Below are 23156 nucleotides of genomic sequence, written 5' to 3' on the forward strand. Positions count from 1 at the left end.
CCCTCATACAAACACAATGGATGCAAAAAAATTTGGAAATCACTCAACTCTCCAACTAAAACCAACAAGGAGAAAGCCTCATCTAAAGTAAATGCTATAAAACACGGGTTTGTGGAGTAGTTTTATATTGTTATAAATTTGTTGAAATGATTTTGTAATATAGCTTTGTTGAAATGATTTTGTAATTTTAAGGGAAATATGTTAACTGATATGTCAAATAAATATTCTAATTATTTTATAATAAATTAAAATAAAAATATAATAAAATATGTTAACTGATATGTCAAATAAAATACATTAAAATATTATAATCAAAAGAAATTTATTATTAAATCAAAATATTATATAAATCATAATTAAAATTATAATAAATTTTTCTGATATTAAATTTATTATATATTAAAATTAATTACAGATTTGTATCAAAGAAATTGCTACAGATTTAAGATTGTATTTATTATGTTTTATAATAAATAAAATCTAATATTAAATCAAAAGATTATAAAAATCATAACTCAAATCTAGGTAAATATTTTGATATTAAATTTATTATATTAAAATTAATTAATTAAATATTTGTATTTAAGAAATTGTTAAAGATTTTAGATATTTATTTTAAAGTTTTTATTTTATTAAATTAATTAAAAATTAATTAAATTTTATCACTTTTTAATAAAGTGAGTGAATGATAATCAATTAACTAAAATTCAAAAATATATTTTAATTAAAAATAATTTTTTGGTTAATACGGTAACTAAAAAGTATTATAATAAATAATTAAACTAAAAAAAATAAATTTTATAATGGTTATTTTTTTAATGATGCTAAATTTAATATTTTAATTATTTTACAATAAATTAAATAAAAAAATAAAAAAATATGTTAATTGATATTTTAAATAAAATATATTAAAATATCATAACCAAAAGAAATCAAGTATTATATCGAAAGATGAATAATTGATTTTGTAACATCCCAAATTTTATTCAATGAAAAAGGGTTATTTTTATGTATTTTAAATATTTATGAAATTATTAAAGGGTTTAAAAATGTAATATCCCAAATTTTAATAAATAAAACAAGTTATTTTGATTTTAAATATTTATTGAGATTATTAGAAGGTTTGTCATATTTTTATTTAAGTATTTTACTATTTACGTATTTTACTATTCATGTATTTTACTATTCACGTATACGTTTTTCACTATTCATAAATACGTATTTACGTATTTGTAAATAGTATTTTACTGTGCATGTGCACAGTAACTGGCGGCTACAGAGGGGCTGCGGATCTGAAGTTTATAAATTTTAATAAATTTTATTATTTTAATGAATAGTGCATAGTGCATAGTAATTTATAATATTATTTTAATGAATAGTGCATAGTGCATAGTATTTTCAAAATTTCTATAAATAGGGGCCTAAGGTTTTGAAAATTTAGAATTCTAGAGAGAAGGAAATTCTGGAGAAATAGAGAGAGAAAGTAAGAGAGAGAGAAGGAGAAAGAAAAGGAGGTTCTGCTCTAGTGCCTTGTTTAAGAAGAAAGAAGAGAGGAGATTCTGCCCAAATTTCTGTAAACCCAGGTAAGGGGGGGAGTGGGAAACCTCGCTTGGGGGTGTGGGAATAATTGTTAAATAGTTTGTTTGTTGGATTGGCTCCCGATCCCTTACCTGTTGTTTATTTCTTTGAATATGTATTATTGATGTGTTTTGTTTTATATCTTATTTATTTACATATTAGAATCTGTTATTTGAATGGAAGGCTAAGCCTCCTAAGTATTTATAAATTTGTAATCTATTATTTAAATGGAAGGCTGAGCCTCCTTATTATCTTATATTACCTTTTAAGCTTCCTACTTTACTTAAAAGATCTTAATATATTATTATTGAAAAATATGATACCTAAGCAACCTCTGGACTGTTGGATTGTTGGACTGTTGGACTGTTGGACTATTTGGACTATTGGACTGTTTGGACTGTTGGACTATTGGACTATTAAATTGGATTATTGAAATAATTCTTAATTATGAAATATGAATATAATATGTGTAACATGCTAAAGGTTGAGTCTGTGAATGTATGACATGCATCATATGCACATATTACTCCAGGTGTGCCGCTGAGGCCGCATACCCACGACTAACAAGGTGTACCTTTGAGTCACCCACGATATGCTAACGAGGTGTATGAACACCAGTGATAGGTGTGCCTTCGAGACACCAGTGATGTAACATGCTAACGAGGTGTATGAACACCAGTGATAGGTGTACCTTTGGGTCACCAGTGATCAATTCTGCAACTTCTGTATGGCGCCACATGCATACATTAGTGAGTCAAGTCAAGGAAATCATTATACATAAGCATATATGTGAGATTGATTATATATGTGAATTATATTGCGTGTGTGTGTGCTATTTAACTTTTATTTCTATATCTGCAACTGAGTGAGAAGTTTCTCACTCCCTTGTCATTTTTGTGTATATTTAAATTATGATGCAGATAATTAGCATGAGGCTAAGGATGTTGGTGGTGAAGCTTAGGCTTCTGTTTGGGTTTCGCTCTGATAAGATGTGACATCGGGATTAGCTAGACTTATAGTTAAATTATTATTATTTTTCTTTTGTAATTTTTATGTTATTTATGTTGAAAGTGTGTATTTTTGTCATATTATAATTTTACTAAAAGATTATAAGTTAATTCCTAACTAGGAGGCCCTGCCACCTTTACTGGGATTAATTTATAATCTTTGTTTTATAATAACTTCTTGAGTGTAATATTTATGTGTATGTATTATGAATGTGCATCTTCTACCTTATGATACTTATTGTTTTATATCATTCTATGAAAATCTTTTATAAATATAGTTTATGTTTATTAATGATATTGGGGTAGAGGGTGTCACAGATTTAGTATGTATATACCTAATTTTATTTAAAATGTGATCCCAGAACGGGCGTTCTGGTTTCGGAACGGTCCGTTCTGGTTGCAGAACGGGCCGTTCTGGCCGCAGAACGCTCCGTTCTGGAAAATATAAATATAAATATACGTGCTTCTTTTGTTGTTTTTCTTATATTTAAATATAAATGTATAATTTTAATATCTCTATGATTCCTATGAAAAAGCCTAATGGTGTGTTTGGATGAGAATTTATATAAGGTAATTTATTTATTTGAAGAATTTCAAATTTCTTGAGGTGAAATGTTTTGTTTGGATGAGGAATTTACAAAGAATTTGAAATCCAAACATTTGTGAAATTCCTTAAAATAGTATAATTTCAAATTCTCCCAAAAATAGCAGAATTTGAAATTCCTCATATTTGTTTTTCTTATTTCACCTATATATTTTATCTTTTCTTTTCATTCTTTTAATTATTAGATATTCAAAAATATTTTTAAAATTATTAAATATTATCTTATATTAATTTTTAAAATTCTTAAATATTTAAAAATTAGCTAATATTTATTTTTATAAAATTTATTTTAAAAATCTCAACATATAAATATATTTTTAAAATTAATTTTATCATGATGGAATCAAATTATCATATCTAACCTAATAATTTAAAATTTGAGATATTTGAATTGACTTAATTATCCAAACAAAATATTTTAACAATGATAGAAATTGAAATCAAAGTAATTCAAATACCAAGAATTTCAAATTCCTTGAATTTTTAAAATTACTCATCTAAACACACCATAAGGGAATGCAATTGTAAGAGACAATTATATGAGTAAGATATTTATTGTATGGATTATAGTACTTTGTGGGTTTTTAAGAAAACCCTGAGAGAAACAAATAAACTATGCAAGTTTATATTTTGCTTTTTGATTATTCTGTTGTATTCCTTGTTGCGTGAGATGTATGAATATCTATTTAATTCCACAAATACATGAGTTTTGATTTGAATTAAACATGTTTGGTATTTCAATTATGAAAAAGATTATGTTATTCAATTTTTGTTATTTGTGTTATGGTATGTGGGGTAGAGGGTGTCACACAAATGATATATTTATTATTAATAAATACATAATATATATATATATATATTATTTTTATAATATTATTCATAAATTAATATCAATAATATTATTAGTATATTTATACATAAACTAATAATTTGATAAATATAACTTATTATATATTAATATAATTTTACAAAAATATAAATATACATATCTTATCTACTATATTTATATTTTTGTAAAAGTATATTAATATATACTTACTTATATTTATCAAATTATCAATTTATCTATAAATATACTAAAAATATTATTGATATTAATTTATTAGCAATATTAAATTATTAATAATATATAAATTTTATTTATTTAGTAATAATAAATATATATCATTTGTTACATTAATAAAAATTATAGTATATGTTAACTTAAATAAGCAAATAATTGTATAATTTTAAATTATTATATATATATATATTAAAATTTTAAAATTATTAAATTTTTAATGGGAGAGATTCAAATTGCACAATTATGATTTTTGAGGGACTAAAATTGTTCAATTAAAAATTAAAGGACTAAAATTGCACAATTACAATTATTTAGGGACTAAAATTATCCAATTAAAATCTTAGGGATCAAAATTGCACAATTACAATACTTGAGGGATCAAAAATGTAATTAAGCCAAAATTAAATGAATATTCTTTTTTTTTTTTAATTTCACAAGTTTTTTTTAAATATTTTTAATGAATGTCTTAGTTTCTTATGTTCAAAATTGATAATTTTTTATTTAATTAAATGAATTTCATAATTTTTTCAGTCCTTTAATGAAATAAAATTTTTTAATTTTATTATTTTTTTAAAAAAAATTTAACATATTTTCTTTAATTATGCATAATTCTTAAATATAAAAGTTTCATAAATAAAATTTAATATTTTGAGAGGGAACAATTTGTCACAAATTTTTTCACAAAATATTTTAACCTATTTGTGACGGAATTTTGAGAGGGAACAATCCGTCACTAAATTTTTTCATTTTAGTGACGAAATTTGTGACGGATTTTTTAGAGACGAAGTTCATTCCGTCACAAAATCCGTCACAAACATTTTTTTTTATTTAGTGATGAAATTTGTGACGGATTTTTAGAGACGAAACTTTTTCCGTCACAAAATCCGTCACAAATATTTTTTTTTTGATTCAGTGACGAAATTTGTGACGGATTTTTAGAGACGGAATATATTCCGTCACAAAATCCGTCACAAAAGTCAATAAATTCTTGTCCGTCACAAAACTTAAAATTCCCTGACAAAATGCGTCACTATTAGCGATGCTATTTTTTCCGTCACAAAATTCGTCACAAATATTAATTTTTCTAGTAGTGTTAATTTATTTAAAAGAAAAAATTAACTTATGTATAAGATATTTTATAAAAGTTTTATCATATAAACTTATATAAAAAATAATTTAAATTTATAAAAAAAATAATTTTAACTTACAAAAAAAATATTTTTATATTTTTTCACAAAAAATATGTAACGACCTGCCAGGTCTCACACTATCTATAGCGTTCAGATACAAGTATAAAATAAAATCTCACTACCAAACAATTATATATATAACGAGAATACACAACTAAAAAATCCCATAATATATATATAACTAAAAGTAGGGAAATAATACCCTATACAACAACTAGGTAGTCAAAAGCTACCAATCAACTAACTACAACGTTAGCCCTCTTCCTGAGTCCCGAAGCTCACCTAGTCCAGTAGAGCACCTATCCTGATCTGCTCGCATACCAAGGTATGGTCATCGTAGTCCCAACCACATAGGAAAAACACGTTAGGGTAAGCTCACAACAATAAACATAAAAAAATAACATCAACATATAATAAACAACAATAGAATTCTACTTTCAACTTGCAACTTAAAGCAACACAACATCTACAACAATAGATATACAATATCATCTACTAGCAGCAATATTTTCAACACATCACACTTTATTTAAATTGGCCGCTTGTAATCGATATAGCTTTGCCTGGCCCCTATACCGTGGTCGCTTCATACACGTGCGCCTCGACCTTGCCCACACACGGGACCAACCAAGTCCTAGAGGAGAACAACACATCATCCACTCCAAGGGATAACTTTTCAAGGAGGGTTTATAAACAAATTGGGCTCTTAGAGCACCACAACTATCTCAATCCGCACAATGGAATGAGCAACTTTGAAAACTACTCCTCTAGTCCTAGTGATCAACAACTCATCACAACACAATCACATAGTATTTATCACAATAGCTCAACTATCAACTCATTCATACAACATCATATACAACTTGAATGCAACAACCCATGCAACATCAACTAATGCATCGTTACGTATATACAACTAGGATATCTCCAACAACTGAGGTTGAGCAGTCTAGGTGGTATAAACCCTACCGAATCCAGCATTTGACCTATCTCAACCGTTCAGGTATAGGACATCGTTAAGAACTCCGAAGAGAACCAGGTATAGACAACAATAGGTGATTGCTCAGGTGTGCCACTTAGACTCGGAGGTCCAGTACTACTGTCAGGACAGAAGGGTTTGGGTATGAGCCTACCACGGCCTTGGCTAGCATCACCAATCCACATATGGAGTTAGCCCACCCACTTTCCTCCAAGTACCACGCACCCTCCAGTACCTAGTCAAAGACTACATCTCTAACTAGATACCTTACTCAAATTGGTCATTCAACCATAACATGGATCGACTACTTCCATGTTGCCCATACAGTAATAAGGGATTCAACTTTAAACAACTTTCAACTTATCTCCTTAGTACTATGTATCTCAACATAGGACATATATCTTCACCATATGTCCCCAACTTTTCAAATTTACAACAATAGGCAGCTTTACAACTTTACAACAATAGGCAACTTTTTCAACTTTACAACAATAGACAACTTATACAACTTTACAACTATAGACAACTTATACAACTTTACAGCAATAGGCAACTTATATAACTTTACAGCAATAGGCAACTTATACAACTTTAAACAACTTTTACAACAATAAACTACTTCAACTTATACATCTCAACTTATTAATAATTCAACGATAGACAACATGTAAACAACTTAATTTCATCAACCACACAACCTATAAACAACTTAAGCCAACAACTACTCAACTCATCTTGATTAGACAACTTAGCAACTTAACCACGTTATAAACAATTTCTAAAACACAAGAACAGCTACATGCAACCACTAATTTAAATCAATCATCATCACAAATAACCACACAGTTCAACATAAAACCCAACTTTTTAACTCAATCTGCACCCAACAACTTAACCATTTTCAAGGAAAACAATACATGAAGCTTCCCTAACCTGAAGATTGGCTCAGCATTGCCAAGAGCTGAGAAGAAGTAGAATTTCCTTCCGAAGCTCAACCTGGAAACCTCAATCTTCCAAAAGCAAGCTTCCTGGCCCACAGTCATTCTCTCTAAAACTTCTCTCTAAAACATCTCTCTAAGTTTTCCTTTTCTCCCCCTCCTCAACCCCTATTTATAGAGGTCAAGAGTGGCCAGAACGACCCATTTCGAATCTGGAACGGCCCGTTCTGGGCTCCTTCATTATGTGTAAAATTCACATGTAGAACGACCCATTCTGAAACCAGAAGACCCGTTCTGGCACGTCCCAAACCAAAACAGCCCGTTCTGGAGTTGAATTTAAATAACAACAACCGCGTTTGGAACCGGCCCGTTCCAGTCTAGGATTTATAGGCCAATTTAGTAGTTTGGAACGACCCGTTCTGAACTACTAAATCACCTATCGCCTTCTAAAATACTTATTACGTTACAAAATACATATGAAAAATTATCCAAACATGTGCTTATTTTTCAATAGTGAAATAATATCCCAAAGTGACATGTAAAAAACGTGCCCAATAGATGAAATAAAAAGTGGTTGGCAAAGACCAATAGTAATCAATAATAATAAAAACGCTTCTGGCCTAGTTAACCTAACCTTTACATGTTTCTGTACTGACTACCGACAATATTTATCAACGTAATTGTACGAAAAATATATTTATTTTATATAATTAAATTTTATAATAAATAATTTTCTTAACATATAAATTATATTAATATTAGAATTTCTAATAAAAAAAATATGTTTAACATAAATTATATTTTAGATGTACGAAAAAAATTATATTTTAATATAAGATTCTTTTTAATTATAAATTTTTTGAAAGATAGTAAAATTTAATTTACAATAAAGATGAAATTTAATATAAGATTCTTTTTAATCTTTTATCTTATTTTTAAAGTTATTTTGGTCTTTTACTTTTTAAAAGCATTATTTTAGTCTTTTTATCATTTAAATTTAGTCAATTTGTTCATTTTGAAACAATGATGATTTTTAATTTTTGAAAACGACTTTGAATCTTTTTTAGGCTGATTCAAAATCTGTAACTTATCTCATTAAAATTACTTACATGAAACTATTAAACTCACACTACAAGAAAATTGTTATATAGTGACACACATCCTATAGTGACATAATATGTGTCACTAAAAACTTCTTTTACTTATACAATAAATATAATATATGTTGGTATATTGTTAAAAAGTGTGAGGATAAGCTATAGTGACACATAAAATATGTTGTTAAATCTCATTCAAAATCAACACTAAAATTGTGTGTAGCTATATGTCAAACAGATATATACATACATATATTATACATATAGTAACATTTTTTGTATGTCACTATATGTAACATTTATTCACTACAAAAAATATGACATTTAGTGAACACCAAAAAATTAGTCGCTAAATTCGGTCTTTAAATTGACTCTTTTTTTTTTTTTTTGTAGTGATTTTAGTGTCAACTAATGTTTAAACCAAAGAGTCATAACATTGATGTATATCTTGTGAAAATGAGTTCATTCAACCACTAGAAATTTAAATATCATATTTTTATTGTTAGTCGTAGAAATTATTTTTTCATGTGATTTTCACTATATTTATAACCTCTTTTTGATTTAAACATCAATTGATTTTCATATAGATAAGTCTAAAAAGACAAGTTTTATGTCTATAATTAATCAAAAATCGATTCAAAATTATGCCCAAAAATTGAAATAATCACTGTTTGGAAAGGAAAAATTGACTCAAAATTTAAAACTAAAGGACTAAAATAATTTAAAAAAAAATAAAAGATCAATATGAATATTAAAAATAAGATAAAACACTAAAAGTATAATTTAACCTATTTTAAATATTTTTTTCTTTAGAAAAAGTTTTTCAAGGATTTTTTTAATCTTTTATGCTTTTTAATTTATTATTTCATATTTACTTTTAAGTTAAATTTTAATATTTTAGAAGAAATTATTAATAGCTAAAAGAAATTACATTACATAACTAATTTTTTAGAGGTGTAATTTCAATAACTTTTCTATTAGAGGTAAATTTAGTAGATCCAACCATTGAATTAAGTGATCTTCCAGACATGATTATGTGTATCAAATTTCACATGATTCATATGTTATTCAATAATAAATATTTATGTATATTTTAAATATCATATTATACATTAACATAAAGTAATGTCATGAAGTAGCAAATCATTTGTGAATTGTATGAAATTTTGAATATTTGATCTAATAAGTAAGAATATCAAATACAACAATTTGATTGATTAAATTTGTATTTTACAAAAAAAAATTGTTTAATAGATCCTACCCCAATATAGACAAAGTCTCAAAGAAATCCTTCACAAGACTCATGTGGTAAGTACATCTAGAATCCATAACCCGATCCCTTTGCATTTTTGATGTCGATGCTACTAACACCCCAACACCCTCATAACCATATGAAACAACAACGACATCTAAAGAATCCACCAAGTTTTTGGATTCCTTGCCTTCTTTCTAAGGACAATCTCTCTTGTAATGACCAGTCCTATGACAAATATGACGTCTAGGTTTAAACTTGGTGTTACTCTTTCATTTTGATGTAGACTTCTTTCCCTTTGCTCATTTCTTCTCACTCTTCCCCTTTGAGACATTTAAGTTGTCACCACTATTCTTTGTCTTCAACTCTTGCTTATTTTGAAGTTCCTTAGTCTAAATTGAACTATGAACATCCTCCAAGGTAATGGCTTGATCTTTGACATATAAAATAACATCCTTAAAATTCTCAAAGGATTTTGGTAAATAGTTGAGTATGAGAAAAACTTTATCCTCATCTTCAAGCTTCGCCTCAATGTTTTCCGAATCATCAAGAATCTTGTTAAAATCTTCAAGTTGTTCTTGAATCAATCTTGCTTTTGTCATCTTGAAAGAGTAAATTTGTTGCTTCAAACATAACCGACTTTCCAAAGACTTTGTCATGTATAAAGATTCCAATTTGACCCATATGGCAACAATTGTCTTTTCTCTTGCAACTTCCCTTAGGGATTTATCACCAAGACACAAGATGATAACGTTTCTTGCCTTATCAATCATCTTGTTCTTATTTTTTTGCGTTAATGATCCAGACATTTTCGCCTCACCCTTTAGAGCTCCTGCAACTATCTATTGCAACAAGATAACTTCCATCTTTATCTTCCATAACCCAAAATCATTGTTCACCAAAAACTTCTCGATATCATACTTGGTTGTTCCCAATATTCAACCTTTCTTTCTCTTTCTTCTCCCCGCAGATGGTGCCATTTGTTGGTTCTAAAACAAGAAAAAAAAAAAAAGAGTAGACCCTATGCGAGAATAAGCCAAAACCATAGAAAATGAGAAAACCCAACAAGAATGTAAAACATAAACGTAAGAAAAAATGCAACAGCAAAACGAAAAAGATCGAGAGAAGAGAACACAACAAATTTATGTGGTTCAGCTAATTTGGCCTACATCCACAGATTCCACTTTTTGAAAAACAAGATCAAGTCTTTAGAATAAAGCAACCTCTTACTCTTCTCAGAAACTCCTTAATCTCTCTAACTGATTCTCGTTTCCTCTCTGCGTATCTTCTTCCTAGCCTTCCGTGCTCACACTTAGTACTTTGCTCTCACTTTCTCTCTCTATATCACTCATAGAAAGAATCCCCAAATATATATATATATATATATATATATATATATATATATATATATATATAAGACACTAATACCAAGTCTTATAAAATAAAACAAATTGAATCCATTAGACTAATAGAAGACAAATTATGTATAATATGAACCTATTAAATGAATAGAGATAGACCGATTGTATAGTCTAAATCCATCAAATAAAATAGAAACAAATTAAATTTATAATACTATACAAATAAAAGACTTTACGAAACATATATATGATATATTATATTTTGAATCATAATCAACAATATTCTTAGAAACTGTTTGACCCGACTTTTGTTTTTATTATATTTTTTTTAACTTAAAGGTAAAATTAAGTTGGGAAAAACATCTTTTAAAAAACAAGTTCTTAAAATCAAAAGTGGCTTTTTTCAAAGAGTAAATTGCTAGAGAAAAGCTTTAAATACCGTAAAATTTATAGCTTTTACGGAACTTTTTCCGTATCACCCTTGCTTCGAATCGCTATTTCATATTTTTATTTTTTAGTCTTGCTAATGCCATTAAACTACTGCGTTTTGAACTCTTTAAAAAATTAGCTCATCAGTGTTGTTTTGTCTTGTGTGCATAGATGCTTTTAAAAGACGAAACACCACTGAGTCAGCTACGATTTGTTATCTTATTATGTCTTTTGTGTTATTTTTTCCTGTATTTTGTCCATATCTATTCCTATATATCGATTTATTTATTTATTTTGCATTTGGAAATATAAAATTACCTACAATTTCTATGTAGCCCTTTTTCTCCTTGCTGGTGTATAATATATTGATTTGTAGCTGTTCTACTATATTGATTTGTTATTTATTTATTTTTACTGTTTCTTATTTATTTACCACCATTATTTATATAATACCTTAATATATCCATTGGTTCTTTAAGAGGATAAAATTAATTTAAGTGAAATTATTACTTGAATTACTTATTAAACATTTTTTAATATTGATATTATTGAATTATATCTAAATAAATTTTTATTATTTTCTTAAACATTTATTTTTATTTTATAAATATCATTTTTTTACTTGACATGATTTTTTTTTAAAAATAATATATTTTTCACCAAGCAACTTATAGTTTAAAAAAAAGTTTTAAGTTAAAAAAAATGAAAATTGAGAAACAACTTCTAATTTTTATTTTGAGTTCTTATTTTAGTTTTAACTTAAAAGTAACTTTTAAGTATAAAAAAATAAAAATATTTTAAATATTATATGCAAAATATTTTAAATTTCCTTCTCTCTTTTCCAATTTTTTTCAATATTGAAAGAAAAGCAAAAATTAGACTAGAGTTAAAGAAAGATTTTAATTTTTCTCAATTTTTCTTCCTCCCCTCCTTTTCTTTTAAAAATTAAATCAAACACCACAATTTTGTAAAACCACTTATCTCCCCTCCCCCGTCCTTCATCTCTCCCCATCAATTAAACACTATGATTGGACATTGATTTTTAATTATGATGAGAGAATAATATCATTCCTGCAATTTATTTTCCCAACAAACAAGATTTCTTTGTAACTATTTATGCGGAAAAGCAATAAAAACAAAGTGAAGAAAAACGATCATCCATGCTAGGGGAGAAATCATGAAACATTTTCCTTGCAGGCTCCAAAACTTTCCCATTTTGTGACCAATTGAGACAATGTAGTTGTCGAAAATCCATCAATTTTCATTGCACTAGCAGCAGCATCTTGAAGCACTTTCATTCTATTACGAATCTCCATTCCTTCGTCACCCACCATTAAACTCTTTATGGCTTTGGCAACTTCACACCTTTCCACAATGCCACTCTCACTAGCCTTTGGCCTTACGGCAACTTTGAGGCCATCAACTAAAATGGTTGCAATCATTCTCTGCTCAGCAAAGAGAGGCCAAACAATTGTTGGCAACCCATTGACCACAGCCTCAAGGGTAGAAAACCAACCACAATGACTAAGGAATCCACTTATAGCTTTGTGGCTAAGGATCTCAACTTGGGGTGCCCAAAATGGAATCACCAAACCTTGGTTTTTGGTTCTCTCTAAGAACCCACATGGTAAGAAACTCAAAGGATCTTCTTGTCTTGAGGACCCACCAAAATAATTGGCACTAGGTAAGTCATTTGGTTCTCTCACAACCCACACAAACTTTTGGGAACTTTGTTCCAATCCAAGAGCTAGCTCATTCATTTGGTGTTGAGAGAGTGTGGCTCCACTACCAAATGTGACAAATAGCACAGACCTGTGTGTTTGTTCATCTAACCATGCCAAACAATGTGACCCATTGTAGTTATTGTGAGTGATGTGACTCACATTTTGTACAATAGGTCCCACCATGTACACTGAAGGGTTACCCTTGCTTTCTTCCGTCATGGCCCTCAATGCCCCTTCTTCCAATTCCACAAAGCTATTGACCAAGATACCATCAACAACACGTAGTGCTTTGGAACGCAAAAGAAAATGCTTGTAAACTTCACTGGATCGATCCTGAAATGAGGTTGGGAGATCTCTTCCGTGAATTGGTATACAACCTAAAGATCCAGGAAAAAGATACAGGATATTAAAAATATGAAAATAGAATTGTAACAAAAAGAAAAAGATTAGTAAACGTTTGACATTTAAAATAAATAATTTAACTCTAATTTAATATAAAGAATTATTTGTAGAAAGATGAATTATTTTAAGAATCATTTAGATTGAAATTTAATCTTAAAGTGTTTATGAGTAAAAAATAGTAAAATTTAGGCTAAAACCCTATTTTGGTCCCTTATAATAATTGTTTGTTTCAATTTAGTCCCACTTTTATTTTTTGTTTCAATTTGGTCCCAAATAAATTAATTGGTTTCAATTTTGGTCCCAAATATATTAATTGGTTTTAATTTGGGAATTCCGTCCAAATTATTTAAACAGAGTTAACTTTTAGCCACGTGGATGTCATGTAGATACATACGTGGATGCCACGTGAATGACAATTTTTTTTTTGAAAATACCTGGACCCAGAATAGCCCGTTCTGAAACCGGAACGGACCGTTCTGATTACACTTTTGGTGTGTTAATTTTGCATCCGGAACGGGCCTTTCCAGGTACAAAATTAACACACCAAAAGTGCAACCAAAACGGCCCGTTCCGATTTCAGAACGGGCCGTTCCGATTTCAGAACGGGCCGTTCCGATTTCAGAACGGGCCATTCCGATTTCAGAACGGGTCGTTCCGATTTCATCCTTTTTTATATATAAAATATTAATAATTTTATAAAATATATATTATTAATTATATTTTAATTATGTTGTTATATCTAATAAAATAAATATATTAATATTTTTTTATATTTTATTTTATTATTTTTATCTTATTAATTTTTATCATTTTATTCCTCTAATTTTAAATAAGTTGCAAAAAATTATAAAGTGATACTTAAATATTTCTTCAAACAGAAAGAGAAAAAGAAAAAATTATTACTCTATTTATAAGACAATTTTATTTTATAAAAATAAGTAATTTTAAAATTTTTACCATAAAAAAATATTTTTCAAAATTATTATATTTTTTAATAAAATTAATAAAGAATATTGGTTTAATTGCATTTTTTATCCCTCAAATATTACAATTGTGCAGTTTTGATCCCCAAGATTTTAATCCCCAAGATTTTAATTGGGTAATTTTAGTCCTTAAAGAATTGCAATTGCGCGATTTTGGTCTTTCAATTTTTAATTGAACAATTTTAGTCCCTTAAATATCATAATAGTACGATTTTAGTTTCTCCTATTAAAAATTAATAATTTTAATATATATATATATAATGTTTTAAAATTAAACAATTATTTATCTATTCAAATTAACATATATTATAATTTTCGATATTATATCAATAATATTATTAATATATTTATAGATAAACTAATAATTTGATAAATATAACTTGTTATATATTAATATACTTTTACAAAAAATATAAGTATATTAATTAGAAATATATATATGATCTTATATATTTATATTTTTGTAAAAGTATATTAATATATATTAAGTTATATTTATCAAATTATTAGTTTATTTATAAATATAGTAAAAATATTATTGATATTAATTTATCAGTAATATTAAAATACTAATAATATATAAATTTTATTTATTTAGTAATAATAAATATATATCATTTGATACATTAAAAAAAATTATAATATATATTAATTTAAATAAGCAAACAATTATATAGTTTTAAAACATTATATATATATATATATATATATATTAAAATTTTAAAATTATTAAATTTTTAATGAGAAAGACTAAAATTGCACAATTATGATATTTGAGAGATTAAAATTATTCAATTAAAAATTGTGAGACTAAAATTACACAACTGTAATCTTTTAAGGACTGAAATTACTCAATTAAAGCCTTAGGGATCAAAATTGCATAATTATAATACTTGAACGATCAAAAACACAATTAAGCCAAGAATATTCTATTCTCAGTTTTAGAACGGCCCGTTCAGCTTCACTGGTGGTGTGTTAATTTTTGCATCTGGAATGGCCCGTTTCAGTTGCAAAATTAACACACCAAAAGTGCAACCAGAACGGCCCGTTCTGGTTTCAGAACGGACTGTTCTGGGTCTAGGTGTTTTCAAAAAAATTGTCATCCACGTGGCATCCACATATGCATCTACGTGGCATCTACGTGGCCAAAAGTTAACTCCGTTTAAATAATTTGGACGGAAGTCCCACATTGAAACTAATTAATTAATTTGGGACTAAATTGAAACTAATTAATTAGTTTGGGACCAAATTGAAACCAAAAATAAAAGTGAGACTAAATTAAAACAAACAATTAATATAAGGGATCAAAATAGGGTTTTTGTAACATCCCAAATTTTATTTAATGAAAAGAAATATTTTTTTTATGTATTTATTATGTGAATAAGTATTTTATTTATGTATTTTACTATTTACGTATACGTATTTTACTATTTATGTATACATATTTTTACTATTTATGTATACGTATTTTACTATTTACGAATACGTATGTATGAATAGTATTTCACTATGCAATTGCACAGTGAAGGGCGGCTGCACGAGGGACGCGGGTTCAAATTTTATAATAAATTTGAATATAATAATGAATAGTGCATAGTAATTTATAATATTATTTTAATGAATAGTGCATAGTGCATAGTAATTTATAATATTATTTTAATGAATAGTGCATAGTGCATAGTAACTTCAAAAATTCTATAAATAGGGACTTAAGGTTTTGAAAATTTAGAATTCTAGAGAGAAGGAAATTATGGAGAAATAGAGAGAGAAAGTAAGAGAGAGAGAAGGAGAAAGAAAAGGAGGTTCTGCTCTAGTGTCTTGTTTAAGGAGAAAGAGGAAGAGATTCTGCCCTAATTCCGATTCCTTTTAAGGAAAGATAGAGAGGAGGAGATTCTGCCCAAATTTCTGTAAACCCAGGTAAGGGGGGAGTGGGAAACCTCACTTGGGGGTGTGGGAATAATTGTTAAATAGTTTGTTTGTTGGATTGGCTCCCGATCCCTTGCCTGTTGTTTATTTCTTTGAATATGTATTATTGATGTGTTTTGTTTTATATCTTATTTATTTACATATTAGAATCTGTTATTTGAATGGAAGGCTAAGCCTCCTAAGTATTTATAAATTTGTAATCTATTATTTAAATGGAAGGCTGAGCCTCCTTATTATCTTATATTACCTTTTAAGCTTCCTACTTTACTTAAAAGATCTTAATATATTATTATTGAAAAATATGATACCTAAGCAACATCTGGACTGTTGGATTGTTGGACTGTTGGATTGTTGGACTGTTGGACTGTTGGACTGTTTGGACTGTTGGACTGTTTGGACTGTTGGACTATTGGACTATTAAATTGGATTATTGAAATAATTCTTAATTATGAAATATGAATATGATATGTGTAACATGCTAAAGGTTGAGTCTGTGAATGTATGACATGCATCATATGCACATACTACTCCAGGTGTGCCGCTGAGGCCGCATACCAGTGATGCTAACAAGGTGTATGATCACCAGTGATAGGTGTGCCTTCGGGACACCAGTGATGTAACATGCTAACGAGGTGTATGAACACCAGTGATAGGTGTACCTTTGGGTCACCAGTGATAAATTCTGAAACTTCCGTATGGCGCCACATGCATACAATAGTGAGTCAAGTCAAGAAAATCATTATACATAAGCATATATGTGAGATTGATTATATATGTGAATTATATTGCGTGTGTGTGTGCTATTTAACTTTTATTTCTATATCTGCAACTGAGTGAGAAGTTTCTCACTCCCTTGTCATTTTTGTGTATATTTAAATTATGATGCAGATAATTAGCATGAGGCTGAGGATGTTGGTGGTGAAGCTTAGGCTTCTGTTTGGGTTTCGCTCTGATAGGATGTGACATCGGGATTAGCTAGACTTATTGTTAAATTATTATTATTTTTCTTTTGTAATTTTTATGTTATTTATGTTGAAAGTGTGTATTTTTGTCATATTATAATTTTACTAAAAGATTATAAGTTAATTCCTAACTAGGAGGCTCTGCCACCTTTACTGGGATTAATTTATAATCTTTGTTTTAAAATAACTTCTTGAGTTTAATATTTATGTGTATGAATTATGAATGTGCATCTTCTACCTTATGATACTTATTGTTTTATATCATTCTATGAAAATCTTTTATAAATATAGTTTATGTTTATTAATGATGTTGGGGTAGAGGGTGTCACATTTAGTGGTATCAGAGCAAGTCGATTTTATCAACCGTGTGTGTTATGTGCTTATCATGACTCTGTTGTGTACTCTGACTATGTCTTGTTTGTTGTGTACTATGATGATGATGTTCGTCCTGTGTTGATATTGTTGAGTTTGAGATTGTTAAGTTAGTTTGTAATCAGAGGAATGATAATCATGATAGTGTTAGCCAACTCGAATTATTAGAACCTTGGATGGGAGGTGATATATTGAGTGTACTAAGAGTTTATGATTGGTGAAGTTTCTGACATCTATAGTTGTAGCAGGTTAAATCTAAAGGTGGTTGTCTCTTTGGTGAGAGATCGAAATGATGTTAATTCCCTTAAGTGTTATTATTGGTATGTTAATTATTTATGGTTTAGGTAGCATGTGAGTTGTTTTGATTGAGAAAAGTAAGGAGAGACTTGAATGAGAAATTAAGTAGTGAATTTGGAAAAAGTTGAGGTATTTTGTGGCATTAGATATATTGATACATTATTGCTATTTGGTGTCGAAAATATTTTCATTATAGTTTGTTATGATAGTATGAGTATTATATCGACAAAATTTATATTTTGAGGTCTTTATGAAGAATATGGCTTTAGATATTATCTTTTCAATAGAACTAGGATAAGATGAAACAAAAATCTAGAACTTCAAGTTATGACTGCCTTGGTGATTAGAAATTTAGTAAGCATTGAATTTATTAGTGGTGATATTTGAATCTTTAGCTAAAGAGATGATCTCTTGGAAATCTTATCTCTTCATAAAGAGTTGTAGCTTATTCACTTAACTTTCGTTTGAGATAGGTTTGAAATCATTTGGACGAATACAACTCTGTGTGTCAGGTAGATATATGCTATCATGATATTTTGAGTTGTTAGGCATAAAAATAGATTTAAACTAGATTGTCTAAGTATGAATTTGGATTGTATGAGGTGAGTATTTTAGACCATGAAATTTCTTGCGGAGGAAGATCTACCTAAGTTGTGCTTAAGTGAGAGATACTTGAGTCAATTAGTAAAATCAGGAGTCTTGTTTGATAGTTTATATGAAAATTCAGTGAGTAATTTTTTTTTAACAGCTGTTCATGGTTTAAACTGCTCTCACTATAAAAATTGCTTTTGCCTTCGTTTCTTTGGTTATTAAGATGTTTCAGTTCACTAGGTTGTTTCTTGCCTACCCTTGGAATCAACCGTAAGGATAATCTATATCAGGAATTCTTGAACCTATGTATATTTTTTAACTACCCAAATCATTTTGTTGCTTACTTCTTTGAATTACTTACTATTACCTTTGACTGAATTGACTAGAAAGGAGTTACATTAGTATGGGATAACAATTGAGGAAGTAGTTTTCAAACTCTTAAGGAAAGATTGACTAGTGTTAATATTACTAGATTTTAGTAAGATTATTGTGATATATAAATATGTCTCTGAAAATAGGTTTAGGAAGAATATTGTGGCAAGAAGAAAAGATAGTAGCTTATGTTTCTAAGAAATTGAAAATTCATGAGAGAAATTACCTTACCCATAACCTTGTTAGCGACTTTGTCATTTATACTAAGATTTGGAGACACTAACTATATGATTCTATGGTTGAGGTATTTAGTGATCATAAGAACCTTAAATATCTTTTGACCAAAGGGGTTGAATACGAGATAAAAGAAATAGTTGAAATTTCTTAAGGAGTAAAATTTTGATCTTATTATTTGGCTAAAGCCATTGTGGTGATTGATGTTTTGAGGAAATCTTTATCTTTCATTATGATTAGAGAGATGAATCTTTTTGGCTCAAATTAGAAATTTAAGTTTGGATTATAAGGTTACTTCTAGTATTGTGAGATTAAGTATGAACAACGAATGGATTGTTGAAGAAAATTATAGGAGCATAATTAGTTGATTTATTTTGGTAACAAGTTATAAGGCTATAGGTTAAGGTGATGGATATGATTATGACTTGGGTGAAGATGAAATGATGAAACTAGAGAACTGATATGGATACCGAGTGTACATTATGCTTAGGTACCTGATCTTTAGAATTGATCATAGAAGAGTTTGAATTGGTTGTAGATAGAGTAGTAAAATTAGTGATCTGATATGTGTATCTAATGCTTAGGTGTTGATGTTGTGGCAAATATCTGGATTACAATGATAACCAAATTATTATTTTGATGATTTAAGGATTGAATTTGATTGCAGAATTTAGAAACTTATGCTTGATGTGTAAGATTATCCTAGTAGCATTGAATTATTTATGTTGGAAGTAACTATCAGATTAATAGATGAGATTAGAGGAACTAGGAGTTAGATCCTTTATTAGTGACCCAAATAAGCAAGAGATTAGAAAGGACACAGTTGGATGTTTAGTTATAAAACTTGAAAGGACATAAGAGAACTCTTAACATTTATTTAGGAGTTACTAAAATGTATCAGAGTGGCGCAAGGGAAGCGTGATGGTCTAATATGGAAAGAGAAGTAGAGAACTTGAATCAAGATATGGAGAGTGAGTTTAAATTTGGAGTGGATGGAGTTTTGAGATTTAAGGATAAGTTGTGCATTCCTAGTGTGCTAGAATTTAATAAAGCAATCCTAGAAGAAGGTCATAAGAGTATCTTTAGTATCCATTCAGAAACTACTAAGATGTACCAAAATCTTAAGAAGATATTTTGTGATCTAAGATGAAGAGAAGAGTAAAGCAATTGTATATTTATGGTTAGCATACTAGAAGTTTTTAAGAATCTTGTAGCACTTAGATGCTCCATTTTGGAAGTAAGATGGTGAATAGATAGATCCTAGTGGAAGATTTGTCTAAGACGCTTAAGAAATTGATTTTGTTTGTGTTTAAGTGGATAAATTCGTCAAGATCTTTCCCTAAGCAAATCCTTTGAGGAAATTGATAAAAGTTGTACATCAACAAGGTAGTGATGTTGCATAAGAATTAGAAGTAAGAATGCAAAGAGTTTACCATTGCAAAAATTTCGGGGACGAAATTTCTAAAAGGAGGGGAGAATTGTAACATCCCAAATTTTATTTAATGAAAAGAAATATTTTTTTTATGTATTTATTATGTGAATAAGTATTTTATTTATGTATTTTACTATTTACGTATACGTATTTTACTATTTATGTATACATATTTTTACTATTTATGTATACGTATTTTACTATTTACGAATACGTATGTATGAATAGTATTTCACTATGCAATTGCACAGTGAAGGGCGGCTGCACGAGGGACGCGGGTTCAAATTTTATAATAAATTTGAATATAATAATGAATAGTGCATAGTAATTTATAATATTATTTTAATGAATAGTGCATAGTGCATAGTAATTTATAATATTATTTTAATGAATAGTGCATAGTGCATAGTAACTTCAAAAATTCTATAAATAGGGACTTAAGGTTTTGAAAATTTAGAATTCTAGAGAGAAGGAAATTATGGAGAAATAGAGAGAGAAAGTAAGAGAGAGAGAAGGAGAAAGAAAAGGAGGTTCTGCTCTAGTGTCTTGTTTAAGGAGAAAGAGGAAGAGATTCTGCCCTAATTCCGATTCCTTTTAAGGAAAGATAGAGAGGAGGAGATTCTGCCCAAATTTCTGTAAACCCAGGTAAGGGGGGAGTGGGAAACCTCACTTGGGGGTGTGGGAATAATTGTTAAATAGTTTGTTTGTTGGATTGGCTCCCGATCCCTTGCCTGTTGTTTATTTCTTTGAATATGTATTATTGATGTGTTTTGTTTTATATCTTATTTATTTACATATTAGAATCTGTTATTTGAATGGAAGGCTAAGCCTCCTAAGTATTTATAAATTTGTAATCTATTATTTAAATGGAAGGCTGAGCCTCCTTATTATCTTATATTACCTTTTAAGCTTCCTACTTTACTTAAAAGATCTTAATATATTATTATTGAAAAATATGATACCTAAGCAACATCTGGACTGTTGGATTGTTGGACTGTTAGATTGTTGGACTGTTGGACTGTTGGACTGTTTGGACTGTTGGACTGTTTGGACTGTTGGACTATTGGACTATTAAATTGGATTATTGAAATAATTCTTAATTATGAAATATGAATATGATATGTGTAACATGCTAAAGGTTGAGTCTGTGAATGTATGACATGCATCATATGCACATACTACTCCAGGTGTGCCGCTGAGGCCGCATACCAGTGATGCTAACAAGGTGTATGATCACCAGTGATAGGTGTGCCTTCGGGACACCAGTGATGTAACATGCTAACGAGGTGTATGAACACCAGTGATAGGTGTACCTTTGGGTCACCAGTGATAAATTCTGAAACTTCCGTATGACACCACATGCATACAATAGTGAGTCAAGTCAAGAAAATCATTATACATAAGCATATATGTGAGATTGATTATATATGTGAATTATATTGCGTGTGTGTGTGCTATTTAACTTTTATTTCTATATCTGCAACTGAGTGAGAAGTTTCTCACTCCCTTGTCATTTTTGTGTATATTTAAATTATGATGCAGATAATTAGCATGAGGCTGAGGATGTTGGTGGTGAAGCTTAGGCTTCTGTTTGGGTTTCGCTCTGATAGGATGTGACATCGGGATTAGCTAGACTTATTGTTAAATTATTATTATTTTTCTTTTGTAATTTTTATGTTATTTATGTTGAAAGTGTGTATTTTTGTCATATTATAATTTTACTAAAAGATTATAAGTTAATTCCTAACTAGGAGGCTCTGCCACCTTTACTGGGATTAATTTATAATCTTTGTTTTAAAATAACTTCTTGAGTTTAATATTTATGTGTATGAATTATGAATGTGCATCTTCTACCTTATGATACTTATTGTTTTATATCATTCTATGAAAATCTTTTATAAATATAGTTTATGTTTATTAATGATGTTGGGGTAGAGGGTGTCACATTTGGATATAGTCCCACATCGGTTAGGAAGGAGAACGAAGCATGCCATATATATGGGTGTGGACACCTTCCTTGTGTAGACGCGTTTTGGGGTGGCATGCGTGCCATCGCCAAGAACAAATCCGTGAGGGCTGCGGCCAAAGCGGACAATATCTACATGCGGGTTGCTTGGGCTGTTACATTAGTATCAGAGCCGGGGCCCGGATCGGTGTGCCAGCGAGGGCGCTGGACTCCCTTGAGGGGGGGTGGATATAGTCCCACATCGGTTAGGAAGGAGAACGAAGCATGCCATATATATGGGTGTGGACACCTTCCTTGTGTAGACGCGTTTTGGGGTGGCATGCGTGCCATCGCCAAGAACAAATCCGTGAGGGCTGCGGCCAAAGCGGACAATATCTACATGCGGGTTGCTTGGGCT

General features: G+C 29.1%; 2 long non-coding RNA genes and 1 pseudogene across 2 annotated transcripts; 2 read left to right on the plus strand and 1 right to left on the minus strand.

The window, feature by feature from the left end:
- Positions 1-868: 868 nt before the first annotated feature.
- Positions 869-2836, plus strand: LOC145955664 (uncharacterized). Its single transcript, XR_014432317.1, has 2 exons — positions 869-1583; positions 2499-2836. It is a non-coding gene; the product is annotated as an uncharacterized LOC145955664 (long non-coding RNA).
- Positions 2837-11977: 9141 nt separating this feature from the next.
- Positions 11978-15258, minus strand: LOC145949276 (hydroquinone glucosyltransferase pseudogene; annotated as a pseudogene).
- Positions 15259-15751: 493 nt separating this feature from the next.
- Positions 15752-23070, plus strand: LOC145955663 (uncharacterized). Its single transcript, XR_014432316.1, has 2 exons — positions 15752-21438; positions 22336-23070. It is a non-coding gene; the product is annotated as an uncharacterized LOC145955663 (long non-coding RNA).
- The last annotated feature ends 86 nt before the right edge of the window (positions 23071-23156 follow it).

The sequence above is a fragment of the Cajanus cajan genome, chromosome 3 (genome assembly GCF_000230855.2).
Source record: "Cajanus cajan strain Asha chromosome 3, NIPB_CcT2T_4, whole genome shotgun sequence".
In the NCBI taxonomy this organism is placed as follows: Eukaryota; Viridiplantae; Streptophyta; class Magnoliopsida; order Fabales; family Fabaceae; genus Cajanus; species Cajanus cajan.